The sequence below is a fragment of the Cavia porcellus genome, unplaced genomic scaffold (genome assembly GCF_034190915.1).
Source record: "Cavia porcellus strain 051 isolate PalLab524CR breed Dunkin Hartley unplaced genomic scaffold, mCavPor4.1 scaffold_1, whole genome shotgun sequence".
Taxonomy (NCBI): Eukaryota; Metazoa; Chordata; class Mammalia; order Rodentia; family Caviidae; genus Cavia; species Cavia porcellus.
Window position 1 is genome coordinate 41,739,593 of NW_026947484.1, and position 16,141 is coordinate 41,755,733.

The 16,141-nt window shown below is 32.8% G+C and overlaps 1 pseudogene; it reads right to left on the reverse strand.

Moving 5' to 3' along the window:
* Nucleotides 1-3,427, reverse strand: part of LOC100717008 (trinucleotide repeat-containing gene 6A protein-like) — a 43,369-nt pseudogene extending 39,942 nt beyond the window's left edge.
* Between the last annotated feature and the right edge of the window lie 12,714 nt (nucleotides 3,428-16,141).

The following is a 16,141-nucleotide window of genomic DNA, read 5'->3' on the forward strand; positions in this document are numbered from 1 at the left end:
GTGCTTACTGATATAATACCCAGTAGAACTTGTTTTTTTTTTTTTAATTAGTGTGCAGAAGGTCTCACTGTGGAATGAGTAATTGTCAAAGGAGAAATTATCAAATCTTATAAAAGGATTTTTCAGTCTGTTGGGAATGTTTGAAGATGGAGAAGCAAGGATTGTCAAATGGGTGAAGCTGTTCAAACTTGTCTAAATTTTGTGCACATATGAATCCATTCTTACTGCAGAGGACATGCTGCTTATCCTGCTTGGCTTTTAAAAACCTTTTTACTTGTTCATGTTACAAATAACATATTGTAGAAATTGCAATGCTTTATTTCAGGGTGCATAGTTATTAATAACTGTGTCAAGATGTCCATGTAATTCAGGAGATCTCTGTGAAGCCTGACCTCATGCTGCCTATATTGTAAATGGCTTGGTAAAGCAGACTACTGTAGAGCTCCTGATAAACAATGAAATCTGTAGTCTTATGAAATAGCCTGAAAGGGAATGCTATGAAAGTTAATTTATATATTCTTTTCAGTGTCAGCAAGGTCTATTTAAATGTATGTGCCCAATGTATATGCTGACTTGCAGTGGAAGTGAATAAGGAAATAAATGGTGGCCTATAAAATGGAATTGACAAAGTGATTTCAAATTTGAGGTCTAATAGGCTAAGCAAATACTTCTTTGACATATGGAACTATTACTAAAAACTATGGTTTTTTACTTTCAATTGCTTACTTAATTTTATTGGTACATTTTACGTATACATAATGATAACATTCATCATATGGAATTGGTACTTGTATGTGATATATCTTGATTCTATTTCCCCCTTTACCCTATCTCTTAAACCCTTCTTCACCTCTTACAGAAGCTTCCATTTTTCCCTTTTATTCCTTCTTTCCATCCTTTCTCCCCTCCTTTCCTAGTTCCCCTTCCCATTTGGACACTTTCTTCCTATTTTAAAGTATCTATTATAAATTTTTGTTCTTATTTACACTTTCAGTTTCTGATGCCAGAGAAAATATTTGAACACGTGTGTCTGATTTACTTCATTAAAGAGTAGGATATTGAGGTGCATCCACTTACTCAGAAATATCTTGTTTATCCTTCATAATGGCTCAGTCATACCCCACTCTATATTAAAAAAAAAAACACATATTCTTTTTCCATTCATCTGTTGATGGGCATTTTTCTTGTTTTCAAGATTTAGCTATTACTGCTAATGGTACTGCTGCAAACATGTCTGCATGTATATTGCTGTGATGTTTTGCTTTTAATTTTTTCAGGAAGATACCAAGAAGGGGATTAGCTGGATATAATGGAACATTTAGGTTTTAGATTTTTTTATGGTGCCAGGAATCAAACTTAGGACCTTGTGCTCATCAGGCAGCATTGTGAGTTATATTCCTGGGCTTAGTTTTTAAATTTTTGTCTCCACAATGATTTCCACAGTGGTTGCACCAGTCTACACTCCCATCAACAGTGAAAAAGCCATCCTTTTTCTCCTCTACTCTGCCAACATTTGGTGTTGGTTGATTTCTTGATAAAAGCTATTCTTTTCAGAGTGGGGTAGAATCTCAGTATTGTCATAATTTGTATCTCTTAAGTAATCAGTGATGTTAAACATTATTTCATATATTTATTTTCCATTTCTACTTCTTTATCTGAGACCATCTATTCATTTCAAATGCCCATTTTTGGGTTGGGGCAATATCGCCTTCTGAGAGATGGAGTAGATAGATACGTGGAACGAAGATGGGGTTTTGAACTTAAGTATAAGGAGACAAGAATTAAGCAAAGCTAGTTTGTGGAGGTAAAGATGCTAAGCTAATCTGAAATGAAGTTCTAGCAGCCAATGAGATGAACAGGGGGCAAGTGGGAATTTTTTTTCTTGAACTCCTGTTAGAGGGAAGTCAGGTTTGTAGTTTAGCTCTTGGAGGTAGATGAGAAGGGAAAGAATGTTTTGGAGAAAGGTACACAGTTATGATTTTCATTAATTTATCTAGGAAATTTTATCTCAGACTTGATACATACAGGCTCTGTACTAGAAAATCAAATGACCTTTTGTGATTCATATTTTATGTGAAAAGAGAGAAGTACATAAAATATAATGTTATATATTAGTTTTCTAGGGTTGCCATAACAAAATGACACAGACTGGATGGCTTAAACAGCAGAAAATTGTCTTCTCATGGTTCTAGAGGCTAGAACTTCAAGACTGAGATGTCAGTATGTGTGGTTGCTCCTAAACTTCTCTGTAGCATTGTCTGTCAATTTGATGCTGTGTCTGAAGATGCCTTTCCCTTGTGCTGGTGTCCTTTGCTCTCCATTCCTCATGATGTAAGGGTGTGTTGTAGATTACAGTATCATTCTTATAGTCTCATTTAACCACAATTATTTCCTTAAAGGCTTTATAATAGAATCAGTCATATTTTATGATACTGAGGTTAGTGCTTCAACATATAATTTGTGGAGGGTGAGAAGGCAAAACTCTGTCAGTTACTTGTGTTGAAGTCTATCCGATGGATCATTACCCTAGAGCACAACTAAGTGAGCATGAATTTGATGGAACCGTGATTCTGAGAAGAGACAAATTTTGAACCAGTGAAACTTGAGCAAAATGTACAGGACGTTTTAAGTAGAGGAAAAGGCCTATCTGTGAGTGTGACCAGGGATAATAGGTGGGCCACTGTGAATGGAGCACAGGTTGCAAAGAAAGTAGCGGCAGGGTATGAAAATAGTAGCAGGTTGGAAAGAACTTCATGTGGTCCCCCATGTACACCAGGAAGAATAAAGTGTGTCTTACTGGGCCCTTTCCCATTCTTCCATATCCCATGTGCTGAGTGAATTTTATTCACCACTCAAATCTGTTCCTTTTTCTCTGTCTCTACTACCTTGGTCCAAAATACCCTGATTCCTTTTCTAGGAAAAAAACACAGGCCCTATATTAATCCCTTTCAACCATTATTAAACATGAACTTGCATAATTTTTAAAAATTTTTGAGATGAGGTCTCACCATGTAATCCAGGATATTCTTGAATTTACCATGTAGCCCAAGCTGGCCTTGAGCTCATTGCCAATCCTCCTGCCTCATGCTCCGGAGTGCTGGCATTATGGACTTTCATAATTTAGGTTTAGAATTATAAGTCCATGTCTTAAAATCTTTCACAGTCTTTCATTTAATACCATTGGGATGATAATCTATATCATGTCTCTGAAGCCTGGCATTATTCGGTGATGGTGAACCTATTGCATATGTGCCTCGGGGGGCTGCTCATCGTTGACAGAGCTACAGGGCTCTCATCACGGAAGGCCTCTCCTACCTCTCACATCCGCCTCTTTCTGCAGCCATGCCAACCTTACATCGGTATCATCTAGCTGCTTCCCTCCTTGGTCTGAAGGCTTTCGCTTGCTGCTTCCTTTGTTGGGAAGCATTTTTCTGGGCTTTGCCCCAAGTTAGTCGGAGCTCAGCTCATGTTTTTTGGAGAAGTCTTTACTCATCCTCCAAACAGCATCAAAGGGAACAATTATTTTTCCTTAAGGTAGGCTTCGTGTACCTAAAGGTACACTTTTATAGAGTAAAAAGAGTGGGAAGTTTTTACCATTCATCATATAATTTTGTACTTTCATAAATATGCAACTCCTAATATTCCCCTCTGGTGTGTTTTTGTAGGAAAGATTTTTCAACACATGGATCATACAATATAATTACAAGAATTTAAATTAATCCAATATCATGTACAATGTTATTATAAGTATGCCCATGCAATGGTTTCATTTTATTATGATACAGAAGTTACTTCATGCAGTGCCAATATGATATGTGTCACGATAAAAAGCAAAATTACTTTTCTTATGAAAAAAGTAAAAATTGAAACAAGTGCAAAATTTCCAGGGCATTCTGAAAATAGTAATTTTTTTCTCCATAATTCTCTTCTTTTCAGCACCGTAAGGATAATAATAGGGCTAAATTTACGTTATTTCCAACAGCAATATAGAGGAGGAAAAGGACCTTTTTCTATCTCTACCTTAATACCATATATTTTACATTGATAGTTGGTTGTTTCAAACTGTATTACATTTTCATGTTTTAAAAGTAATTTCTTAAGTTGTTAAAGGTGGTGCTGTATTAGAGGACCCTGCAGTGGACCCCAATCTCCTGCCAGCTGGAATGGCGTACAGTGAGAAGTGAAAGAGTCAGAATGCAAAGCAGTGGTGTTAGCATGGGTCTGGCATGACCTGTTGTTCATGGACGACAAAGGGTCATGAGGCAGCCAGAGCCTTGGCACTTGTTGATCACATTTGTATCACGGACAGTGGGTGAAGGGCAGTGAGTGTCTCCAGGAACAGTAATGGTGAATGTGGCCCGCTCGTAAGAACAGAAAAGTCTTTCAAGGATCAGAGGGAACCTGTAGCTTCGCCATTGCCTTAACATCCTTGGCAGGTTTTGCCTTGCTCTGTGGGTACCACAGCATCACTAGCTGTTCAGGAGACGTGATTCCTTCTTCCTGGCTCAAAGGGCAGGACAAGGACAGCCTTGGACATCCTCTAGTCTATGATTTGTGGTCCCCAACAATGCTTCAAAATTAGTTGTGAACTACTTTTTATATTTCCCTGATGATTTACTTTAGGCTTAGAGAAACAGACCAAGAAACTTTAATTTACATTCAACCCAGTAGAAACTCACTGAGCTTACATTCTATCATATAGTGGTAAACACTGAAATAAAAAAGTTTAACAGGACAGGACTTTGCTTATTTTGTGGTCTTAGGTTATTTTAATCTCAGGTTTTAAAGTAAATTCAAAATTACATAAACCCTGATTAGAAATTTTATTCATTTTAAGGAAATCCTAAATTGTTTACCATTTTGTTTGAATTGCCTTTGTGTGTGAACATTAGGAGAGCTGCTTTTGTGGAAATTCTCATCAACATTAGATTTTCTTTATGGTTCTTGATAGGTAGCTGCCACTAAATAGTGAGGTTCAATTCACCTGTCCCTAGAAAATTTCCAGTCAGACCAAACCAAACCAAACCAACCAAACCAAATCCACCTGAAGACTGCACTGAGGAAATAAGAAGGCGACATTTAATTTTTACACAAGTAGACTGTTGGATCTTCACACTGGAATCTCTATTCCATCCCAGTTCTATATCTATTTTGTAACAGATTCTAGTATCTTAATTACTATTGCTTTATGAACTTCTGGTATCTGGTAAGGTAATTACCTCTAATAAGTCTTCTAACTCAAAGTTTATTTACCCCAGTATTAGCATAGCTATACAAGTTCCTTTGATTTAGTGTCTGAATGACAGACATTTATTTTCAACTTTTATATAGCCTTGTATTTAGAACACAGCACTTTTAAACATCATAAAATTCTGCATATGTTTATATTAGCATATATATATGGCAATTAACCACTTACTTATTAGCTCCAACCTGAAATCTGGAAATCACATTTGACTTACTCATTTGCTTCAGCTCCACACTCTTACTTAATTTTGTCAAATATCTCCTAAATCTGTCTCCATCTCCAAACCCTCTACTGCTACCATTACTAAGCCCACAATCTCTGTCTGCCTGGACTACTGCAACACCTTCTCTGGAGTTTTGTAGCATGCACTTTTACCTCCTGTACCCCATTTTCCAACTAGTATATATATATATATATATATATATATATATATATATATATATATAAAATACAAATCAAATTAGGGCTTGCACTTGCATAAAACTCTTAAATTGTCTTTAATCAACATCCTGTCACATTCATACGACCTCCGTTTAAATCACCACTGTCATGTCCTGAAATCCTACACTCATGTTCATTTGGTCCAGGTCTCCTGTGCTTTTTCACTTCATTTTAAGTAGAAGCTATTGCTTATCTCCAATACTTTGAGCATTATTTCCTCAAGCAAATATGTTCTTACCTATCATTTTACCTGACAAATTTCACATTTAATGTCTTTTCCTTAGTGAGGGCTTCTTGGGTCCTCTAGGTAGATTAGGGTCTCTACTTATGTTACTGGAGATATTTCAAAGGTATTTATTCATACACCTTAATTTCTTGAGTGTTTAGATTCCCTTGAGGATTTAATTCTTGTGGCAATTCTTTCACAAGGTTAAATATATTAAGATGGAAGAAACCTTATCCTTTTAGCTGTTGAATCTTATATAATGGAAAATTTGAGTTTTTAAAAAGAATACCAGATATTCAAGATTATAAAAGTTAATATTTTTTTTTCCGCAGAGATGGCTCAGCCTTGTAGTTTCACTTCTTAAGATTCATCTTTTCTTTCCACTTCTGGAAACACTTATTAAGTGATCTGCCAAAATGTAGAGTAAAATTAAATCTGATTTTGTCAGCGGAAAGATAAACTTTAATGTTAAGAGGTATGCAAAGAGAAGTGGTTGGATCTCACAAACTATTAATGGAGTGAGAGATGAATTGGCATGTTTCCCTCCAGAACCTCGCATTAATAACTCTAGGACTTATGTCCTGGGGAATTTAATCCTTTGAATTCACATAGCTATTTTTCATAGCATACACTTATGAAATACATTAATATATTTTCTTAAAATAAATCAAACCTTTAGTGGATTCTTTTGGATAAAATAACTTAGAACTGTGACGATCATGGAAAAAAGCACAATATATAAAATATCCTGATGATGCCAACTTATTGACGTGTGTGTGTGTGTATGTGTGTGTGTGTGGGGTATATGTAGTTCCTGAAACAAAACTACATAAAGACACAATCCAAGCTTTTCCTGTAAAAGATTTAGCTGGCATACAGTGAAGGATGGTTAATTGCAAGCACAGACCAATCCCACGATTGAGGTAGACACTTCAAATAGATCACTCTTACCTTCTCAGCTTGATGGTCACATAGTTGATTAATTTTGTAACCTGTACTATGTGCATCATTTTTTTATTTATTCAGAAATGACCAATAAAATAAATACCAATTTGTCATCAAACTCCAGGGTTTTACACTATGCAAAGAAATGACACACTTTTAATTTATATGCACAAAATCATACTTGCTGGATGATAGATTTGTCATGGAAATCTCAATGTCTTTAGTTCTGCTACAGTGACTCTTCCATCTCCTGTACCCGCAGGAAGATTTTTCACAAATGTTTTTTGTTTTAGGAGGTAGCTCAATTCTCCGTGAAATATTATGTTACATATATCTTTTAATGTATTCATGTTTACACACACACACACACACACACACACACACACACACATACACACACCTTGAACATTGATGATATTGGCCAACTCCTGAAAAACAATGAGCAGATACACTTTATTTTGTGATATGTACATATGCAGTTCAGTACATGCTTTGTAGTGGTTTATTAAAGGATTAGAACTGCAGTTTGATGTCATGACTACATTATGATCAAGAAAAGTACATTAATAAATTATAACATTATCCCTTTTATCTTCATCTGTTAATTTTTTCCCGAGTCAGAAATTCTGCTTAATAAATACGTCTTCATGATCAATTTGAATTTGACTGGAATTCAATAGTAGGGAAAAGTATGTAACATTAGGGCTAGAAGTAAGAGAGAGGATGAAACTTTTCTTGAAAGATTTTTTCTTATGAAGGTCAAAATATTAAAGCGTTGAGAGCTTTTCATTTTACAAAATGATTCTAAGCCAAAACAATACATTTTCTCTTTCATTTCTAAAGTCTTTGGCAGAAATGTGAAGACTTATAGTTCTCACTGAACTTTATCTCAATCTTTAAATGTAATGTCCTAATGTGAATAATCTTGGGAACATAAATATGTTGACAGCTTAATGTTCTGACATTCTATTCTCATTGTCCAATTTTATTTTCCTTTTTTCTGCTGATGCCTGAGTATAATTGCAAGCACAACCTTAGAACGGCATTATTGAAAATCCACAAAAGGCTATTTTGCATTAAGGAATTAAAGGCTATTCATTTTGGAAAATAAGAAACTAACTTTGAGTTTAAAATGATTTTTCAAAAGCCTCCATCAGAATAAAGAAAAGGATTTCTATAAGAAATATTTGCAAATTGTCACATAAACGATGTACAGAATCACCAGCTATTTGCTAGCACATTTAGTAATATAAGAGTTTAGTACAGAGTTTATTTAAACTTATACAAAGAAAGAAAGATGTAGATTCTGAGTGTTCACAAAGGAACAGAACAACATTAATGATTTGATGAATAACTTGACTATTAACTGTTGAAATAATTATGTTTTGTAAATGAATTTCATAAAGAACTCATCAGTAATTCATGAAGAACTCATGATGTAGTTATGCATACAGAGAAGCTAGTACAATGAACTTTGGTATATAAGCATTCTTCTGCAGTTTTATTCAAAAACATTATGCTATTAAAATTATAACAAATATATTACACAATCATTATATTCTTTTGTTCTAAAGTTGTTTTTAGCAGTCATGCATTTCATATACTTAGCTTCCTGGATTTTTTGCAGTCAAATAAATATTGTAAAATTTTTATGAATTCTCAATTTGCAAATTTTTGTAAAGCATATAATTATATTTTTATTTTTTAAAAAAAACACCTAATTTAATTATCTTAGACAAGGAGTATGGGAAAATATCCCAAATTTTCCAGGCAATATACTTGATAAAAAGTGAACAATGCACCTAAGACCTTTACTTTTTCCAGATTCACAAGTAGAAAATTTGAAACAACTCTCGTCTCTTTCCCATGTGACCAGACAGTATCTGTCTTGAAGGCTGAATGGAGTCAGGAAGGCTGGAGGAATTGCTGCTGGAACTTCCCCCACTTACTGAATCGCTCTTTTGGACTAGTTTTTAAAGTTGTTGGAAAACTACATTATTTCTCAATTAAAAAATTAATAGGTTAAGAGTATGATAGTTAAGAGAGGACATTAGATGACATTCAACAAGATAACTGCATTAACTCATTTAGTAAGTTTGCTTTAGTTTCAACCTAGGAAACTATATTACATCCCTCAAATTATTTTTATAAATAACTGGAAATTATTTATTGATTAAGCTGTAATTAACTGACAATAATACACAAGAAGACATGTTATATATTCTGTGATATCTATTATGGTAAGAGATATGTTAAACAGAGGTTAGTACTGTTGTGTTGTAAAAGAAAACAATGACTTTAGCCTCATATATTAAGGATTGAATTCTAGTCCCATATTTACTAATTACAAAATCTGTTTTACCTATCTAGTTTTTATAAATGTGCATTTTTTAACTGTAATATGAGTAGAGATGTTTAAGAAATTATTTATTTGGTTTTTTGGTAATGGCATTTATAATCGTTTAGAGAAGGCATTAAGATAATCCCTGTTGCTGCTGCAATTATTAGTATCATAAAATCATGCTGAATCATCAAATTTTTTCATTGTCATATATTATCTCTATCATAAAACTAGAATTCACATAGTTCCATATAGCAGATTTTCAAATAGGAAAATGAGGAAATATTCAAGAGTAAAATCTAGAAAGGTAATGATTCTGAAAATTTGATTTATAGTAGGAAGAAACTGAATGCTATTCAGATATATGGTATATATTATATTAATGAATAAAAATATAGGCATCTCTACAGATATTGCTGAAGCATATGAGAAGCAACAATATTCTCTGTTAAAATTCTTCATTAGCAGACACATTCAGATGCAATATGGAAATCAAAAGGCAACATCATTCACACTTGCAAAACATTTGAATTTCTGGTAATATTATTCAAGAAACATGATTGTTATTTCTATTGTTATTTAACATCGTTTCAAAATTACTGTACCAAATAATTAGTTCAAAGAATAAATTAAGAAGTATCATTATAGAGAGGCAAAATTTTAATTTCTGATGGTGTGATTTACACTTGTTACCCTAAGAGAATAAATTGAAAACCATATAAAAAACAAAAGAAGTTAATCAAGAGAATAGATGTGTAACTTCTGTTCAAAACTTATAACTAGTAACTTCTGTTATAAATAGCTTAGTGATATCATTATTAAAATAGATAATTTATAATAAATTTGATATAGCAACATGTATACTACAAGATTCACAGAAGAAAAATATAAATGAGAATAATAATATATTCTAATACATAATATTTTACCTCTGCCTGTTAAAAACACCATTAACCCAATGAAGCCAACAGTAAGATATCTATGAAGGGAGTATTATATTGTGGTTAAAGTCAAAGCATAAATGTTCTTAATTTTTATTATGAAAATAAATAGCCGGGGCTGGGGATTTAGCTCAGCGGCATAAGCGCCTGCCTTGTAAGCAGGCAGTCGTGAGTTCGATCCCTAGTACCGATAAAAACGAAAACGAAAAAGACAAAAAAAAAAAAAAAAAAAAAAAAACCGAAAATAAATAGTCAATTAAAAATAGAAGAAAATGATTATTAAGAAGACCTGAAGAAAATGTAACCAAGACTAAAAGCCTTAATATGCTAAACCCAACTCAAAATTAAAAACATATCAAGATAATATTATTAGAACATTTATAAAAGTGACATGATTTTCCTTTTAAATAGTAAGACACATTGCACAGGAGTAGAAGAACTGGTGGATAAATTTTGCAGTATCTATTACAAATTAATATGGACAAATCTGATGCAATAAGCATAAATTTAGCAGTTTAACTTAGGGATACAAACATGTGTAGCTAGGAGCTAAAAAACATTAAATAAGATTCATATAATATTCATATTTGTAAGAGTGTGTGCTCTGGATACGGGAGGTGTGAAAGGCAACCCTGGTTGAGTGACATAAGCTAAGATTTTTGACCTCACATCCCTACGGCTGTTTCCTCATCCACAAAATGGGAAAAACAGTCAGGTCTACCACCCACTTTGCTGTGAGATCAAAAACTGACTTAGTAGAAAAGTAACCTAAACAGAGAGGTTACATTTGACTATATAAAAAGGAAGCCCCTCTGTGGTTCAAAAGAAACTGCCAAGAGAGTAATAGATGAAGTCACAAAAATTAAAGAAATAAAAATTAATATAGTAATCGGAAAAAAGGGAGAGCCTGTCAGAATCAGGCAACTCACTGTGTTGGTACCTCCTATGGGTTCTGGTGTATGTTCTTTCCTTCTGCACACTGCTGTCTAAATCAGGAGCTGACTCACTTGCACACACAGTGAGATGCTCATGACCTCTTTCCTCTTGGAGCTTTTGGTTAAGGGAGAGCTGAAGAGATGGGTAGAGAAGGAGGGTTTGTCTCTCTGATTTTCTCTCTGTGTGTTTTTCCACAAAAGGTCATTACATTTTTCAACGTTGCTAAAGCTGCACACTTACTTTTCTAATGTTGAAACTTTCTGATAATTTTCCTATTTCTCAACTGCAATTTTATGGTATGAGTGTGAAATTCAGGGATTTTTTTCAGGTTGAATTACAAAGGCATTAGATCTTTGTCTCTTCTGCTATTCAAAAATTGAAGATGTTTATTTCAATAATACATATATTTAATTTTTTTTTTTTGCTTTGTAACTGATTCTTTTCAGAAGTTTGTTCCTGCATTATACAACTATACATCAGGGAAGTACTTCTTTTTATTTGTTATATGTTTTAAAAATATTTATCTTATTTTATTGTTTATTTTTTTAAGTCTTTTTCTTTAGGTGTATGTTTTACATTTGTTACTTCTACAGTACTGTCTTGGCTTTCCTACACATATTGATGCTTCTACATTACAACCTTGTATTCCATGTGAAAAATTTTGAGAATATAACGGAAAATTACTGTGGTACCTTTCATTTACTTTCTGCTTTTAGATACTACAATCTCTCATTAATAGGATTCTTTCTCTAGTTTTTAAATGTGGTGATAGATTTATCAGTTAAAATATATAATTTCTATGAATTTTCACTAGAATTTTGTAACTTTACAGCCTTCTCAGACCTGAATACCAGGGAGAAATTTTAGTTTTTATTTTATTATTTTGCATAGGATTGGGTTTTACTATTGTTATTTAGTCTTTCCTCTAAAGTTAAATATGATTTGGGTTATGGTCTGTATACATGTTTTGTACTATTTTTGATTGCTTGAATTTACTGAAATTTCACTTGTGAATTAAATAAAAATTTTAAAAAACATATAAAGTTAATAGAATTGTTTTATTAATATATTATTTAACATATTTCAAAGAAATCTTTCCTGGTATGATAAATATCTGAATAACTAATTTTAAGTTCTCACTGAAACAAACATCACTTTTCAAGTCAGAAATATAATAGAATCAATTGCCACAGATTTTAGAAGTACAGCATTCTTTTCTTTATAGCTGTTCTATGATGTTTGGTATATGTCATAATTCTGGTCTCAAAAGTGTGTGTGAACCTATTCTCTAATGGAAAGAACTGAATAAGAAGAATGTGAGACAATTTCTCAAGTTCCAGTTACTAAATATGCTAAAATATCACTGCAATAAATAGTACATGATCCTGTTAATTTTCACATAAGTAATCATTTTCTGAGGAGTTAAAATAACAATCTTCCTGATCTCTAACTTTCTGATGCAACACAGATGTTAACAGTATGTTGCTTTTAAACATACTAAAATTATAGATTACTTGGAACACATCTCTCTAACAATCTTTGTTTAATGCCATATTCACCTGAGTATATTACTTATTAACTTAAAGTAGATATGCTGTGCAAGCTTTAGGAAACAATATTGTTATTTTACTACTCTTTCAAATAGTGACTAATAAGATCTTTATTGGCTGAAGCTTTCACAAGCATTCTTTCTCTATGGTATATATTTCAACACTAGCCAAGTTACAACCATTAAAAATACTGACCAGTACTATCATTTTTTTTTTTTTGCTTCTAGTCTAAATTTGAAGCAAAACTTTGTGAGACTCTGTAGAAAGAAGGTAATTCAATGAAGAAATCAATAGAGAGACTCAGTTTAGATGGAAATACAAGAACATTTTGTACTTCTCTCTTTCTTTTAGATTCTTTGTGGAAAATACACATGTAGGTTACAAAGGAGTCCTTGGGCATTATGAAATGGTTTTCAGAAGTCAGCAGACAAAATTGTAATGGTAAAGTTGTTAAAAGTCTAAATGGATAAAGCATTTGGGAATAGAGACTATATCTTGAGTATGTAATAATTTTTCAAAAAAAAAATGGATAGGATGACCTAATAAGTCATTTCCATTTCCATAGTCTGTGAACCCTGTAGTTCATTGCATGAGGCAAGGATTTTTTTTCAGTGGGAGTTCTATGGCAGATCCCATGTGTTGCTTTGAAATTCAAGTGCTGATGTTCTAGTCCACAGGGTAATGATGTGTAAAGGCAATTGAAAACATAATAAAATTGGACTTCTGTGTATAATGGAGGGAAAATATAATTTTATTGTCCATTCTAAATTGTGTACTGCTTAGAGATGGACCCATGTGCTGCCCATTTAGTAATTCTGCTATTAGTAATTGTGTCACTGATCAATGTCCATCTTCATAAGAGTTGGGAATAAATTAACAAAATGCCAAATCCTAACTAGTGCTAGCAAGATTTGGTTGAAGAAAAGTTAGCCTTTTTTCAGAAATTTCACTTTTAAAACAAATGATTTATCAAAATTTAAATAGAAAGTTTTGCCTTTATTTAATTACATGAATTAATTATTGTAATTATTAATTACTACAGCTCAAAAGTTCATTCCTATGGGAGAAACTTTGTGAATCTATTTTTGAGTCATTTTTCATGTTTTACTATATGGTGCTTCAGTGTTCAGAAATTTGTTGAGATGTCTATTAAAATGCTTTTTATTACCATTTTTATATCACATATAAAATATTTCACAGACATGACTTCACAAATAAGAGTTTTTCAATAATTATAATACAGTAAAATTCTAAATACTAATACCCATAATAAACTTTCCTTTATACTGTTCTTTTCATTGATTTATCATTTGCTGTGTCTACATGCACACACACAAATCTTTATGTACAGCCATATATTTTTCTATAACTACTTGCAAGTAAACTGGAAAACCAGTGCACTGTTTTCACTAAGCACTTTGGTCTGACAGTCTAGGAAGAAGGATATTCTCTCACCAAATCAAAGAATACATTTCAAGAAATTTTATATCGATATTGTAATATTATCTCCCTACATTCCATAATTAAGTTTTGACAAGTCAATTTATGTAGTGCCCATCTCTAGAACCCAATCCAGATCAAGAGTTGCATTTAGCAGTTGTGTCTTTTTAAATATCCTTTAATGGAGACATTATTTGTCATTTTTGACAGATATTTTAGAGTTCAATCCACAATATCCCTCAGTTTGGTTGACCTGCATCTCTGTATGATTAGATTCAAATCACAGATTTTTGCAAAATTTTCACAGAATTGCAACTCTGTCACTCTCAATGATCCTATTGAAATCCTATTAAAATAAAATAAAAATGTCACTTTATTCTAATGTTAATGATATTAACTTTGGTTATTTGAAAACTTAATTCATAATTATTTTAAGGCTATACTCACTGAAGTTTCAGCCCATCTTTATAGTAATCATTAATAATTCTAACTTCAGAATTCCTTGAGTATTTAATAAATTGGCATTATACTTACTCTGAGGTATTCTTTATGTACTGTGTGTCTTCTTTATCACATACATGTTTTAAGAATATTTTCTCCAACTCTGTCTTACATATTCATTGCTGAAGCAAATTTTGTTTTGGGAGTTAAAAAGAACTGGTTATATTTTACATAGTAAAGTATTGTTAAGAGCTCTTTCTATGATTTGAAAGCTTTGGTCTTTTTTCTCTAAAGTTATAGGTTGAATTCTAATCTCTAAGGTGATGGGGATAAAACGAGATTTTAGTAAATGATTAGGTCGTTGAGATAACAGAGATGCCAGTGAGCTAACTTATTTCTCCCCCTGTATGAGTCTACCACACAGACAGCTGTAAGCCAGAAAGTGTTCTCTCAGCAGACACTGAATTTGCTGAAACCTTCATCTTCCTCAATTGTAACAAACAATTGGCAAGTCATGGGGTTTCTTCTGTACCAGAGCTGCTGGAGCAGACTGATGAGTTATTTTCTGTTTCTTTATCCAGCGCAGATTTTCTTCAGTCTGTTCCAGAAAAACTTTGTACTTTCAATTTTTATGTTTATTTCTATGATTCTAATGAGGCTGTTTTTTCAAAATTGTAAAATATGGATCAATTTTTTTTTTTCAAAACATGGATTTAGAATTGTTCTGGAACTGTTTGTTGAAAGACTTTCTTTTCACCATTAAATTATGTGGATAACTTTGTTGAAAACAAATATAGAGGTGATCCATTTCTGGACCCATTTTTCTATGCAATTGTTTTTGTCTACCCTTATGTGGCACTGTATATTCTTAGTCCCTGCATCATTGTTTTAATTAGGTAAACTTTGGTATTGTTCTTTTCAAGTCTTCTGCATATTCCAAGACCTTTGCATTTCCAAACATACACATTTTAAGTTCAATCTGCTCATTTCTCCTGAGAAAGTCTGCTAGAATTTTGAGCATCTTGAGTTTTCCTCAGTGCATCTGGGGAAAATTCATTTTTTACTTCCTCCAATATTAGTAAAGAAAATCATTTGTGCCACGGATTTAGCTCAGCAGCATAAGTGCCTGTCTGACAAGTGTGAGGTTGTGAGTTCGATTCCCAGTACCAAAAAAAAAAAAAAATCATTTGTTTAAGTTTCTTAGTTATATTCATTAATGTTCTACACTTTTATTGTTGAGGTCTACATATTTTGATAATTTGTTTATAAGAATTTTATTCTATTTATTTATCTATTTATGTTTGCCTTTCGGAGACACGGTTTTGCTATGCAGTTCAGGCTGACTTTGGTCTCACTTTGTATCCATGCTGACCTTGAACTTGCAGTGATCCTTTTGCCTCAGCTTCCTGAGTGCTGGGATTACAGGCATGTGCCACCACCCCTGGGCTAAGAATTTTTTAAACTACTGTGAATTTATTATTTTTGAGGTTTTATTTGCCATGATTTGCTATTGCTGGTACATGAAAATATAATCGATTTGATATATTGACCATGCATTCTCTGATTTTGTTAAAGTCACTTAGCTATTCTGGTAATTACTTCATTTATTATTAGGATTTTAAACATAAAATA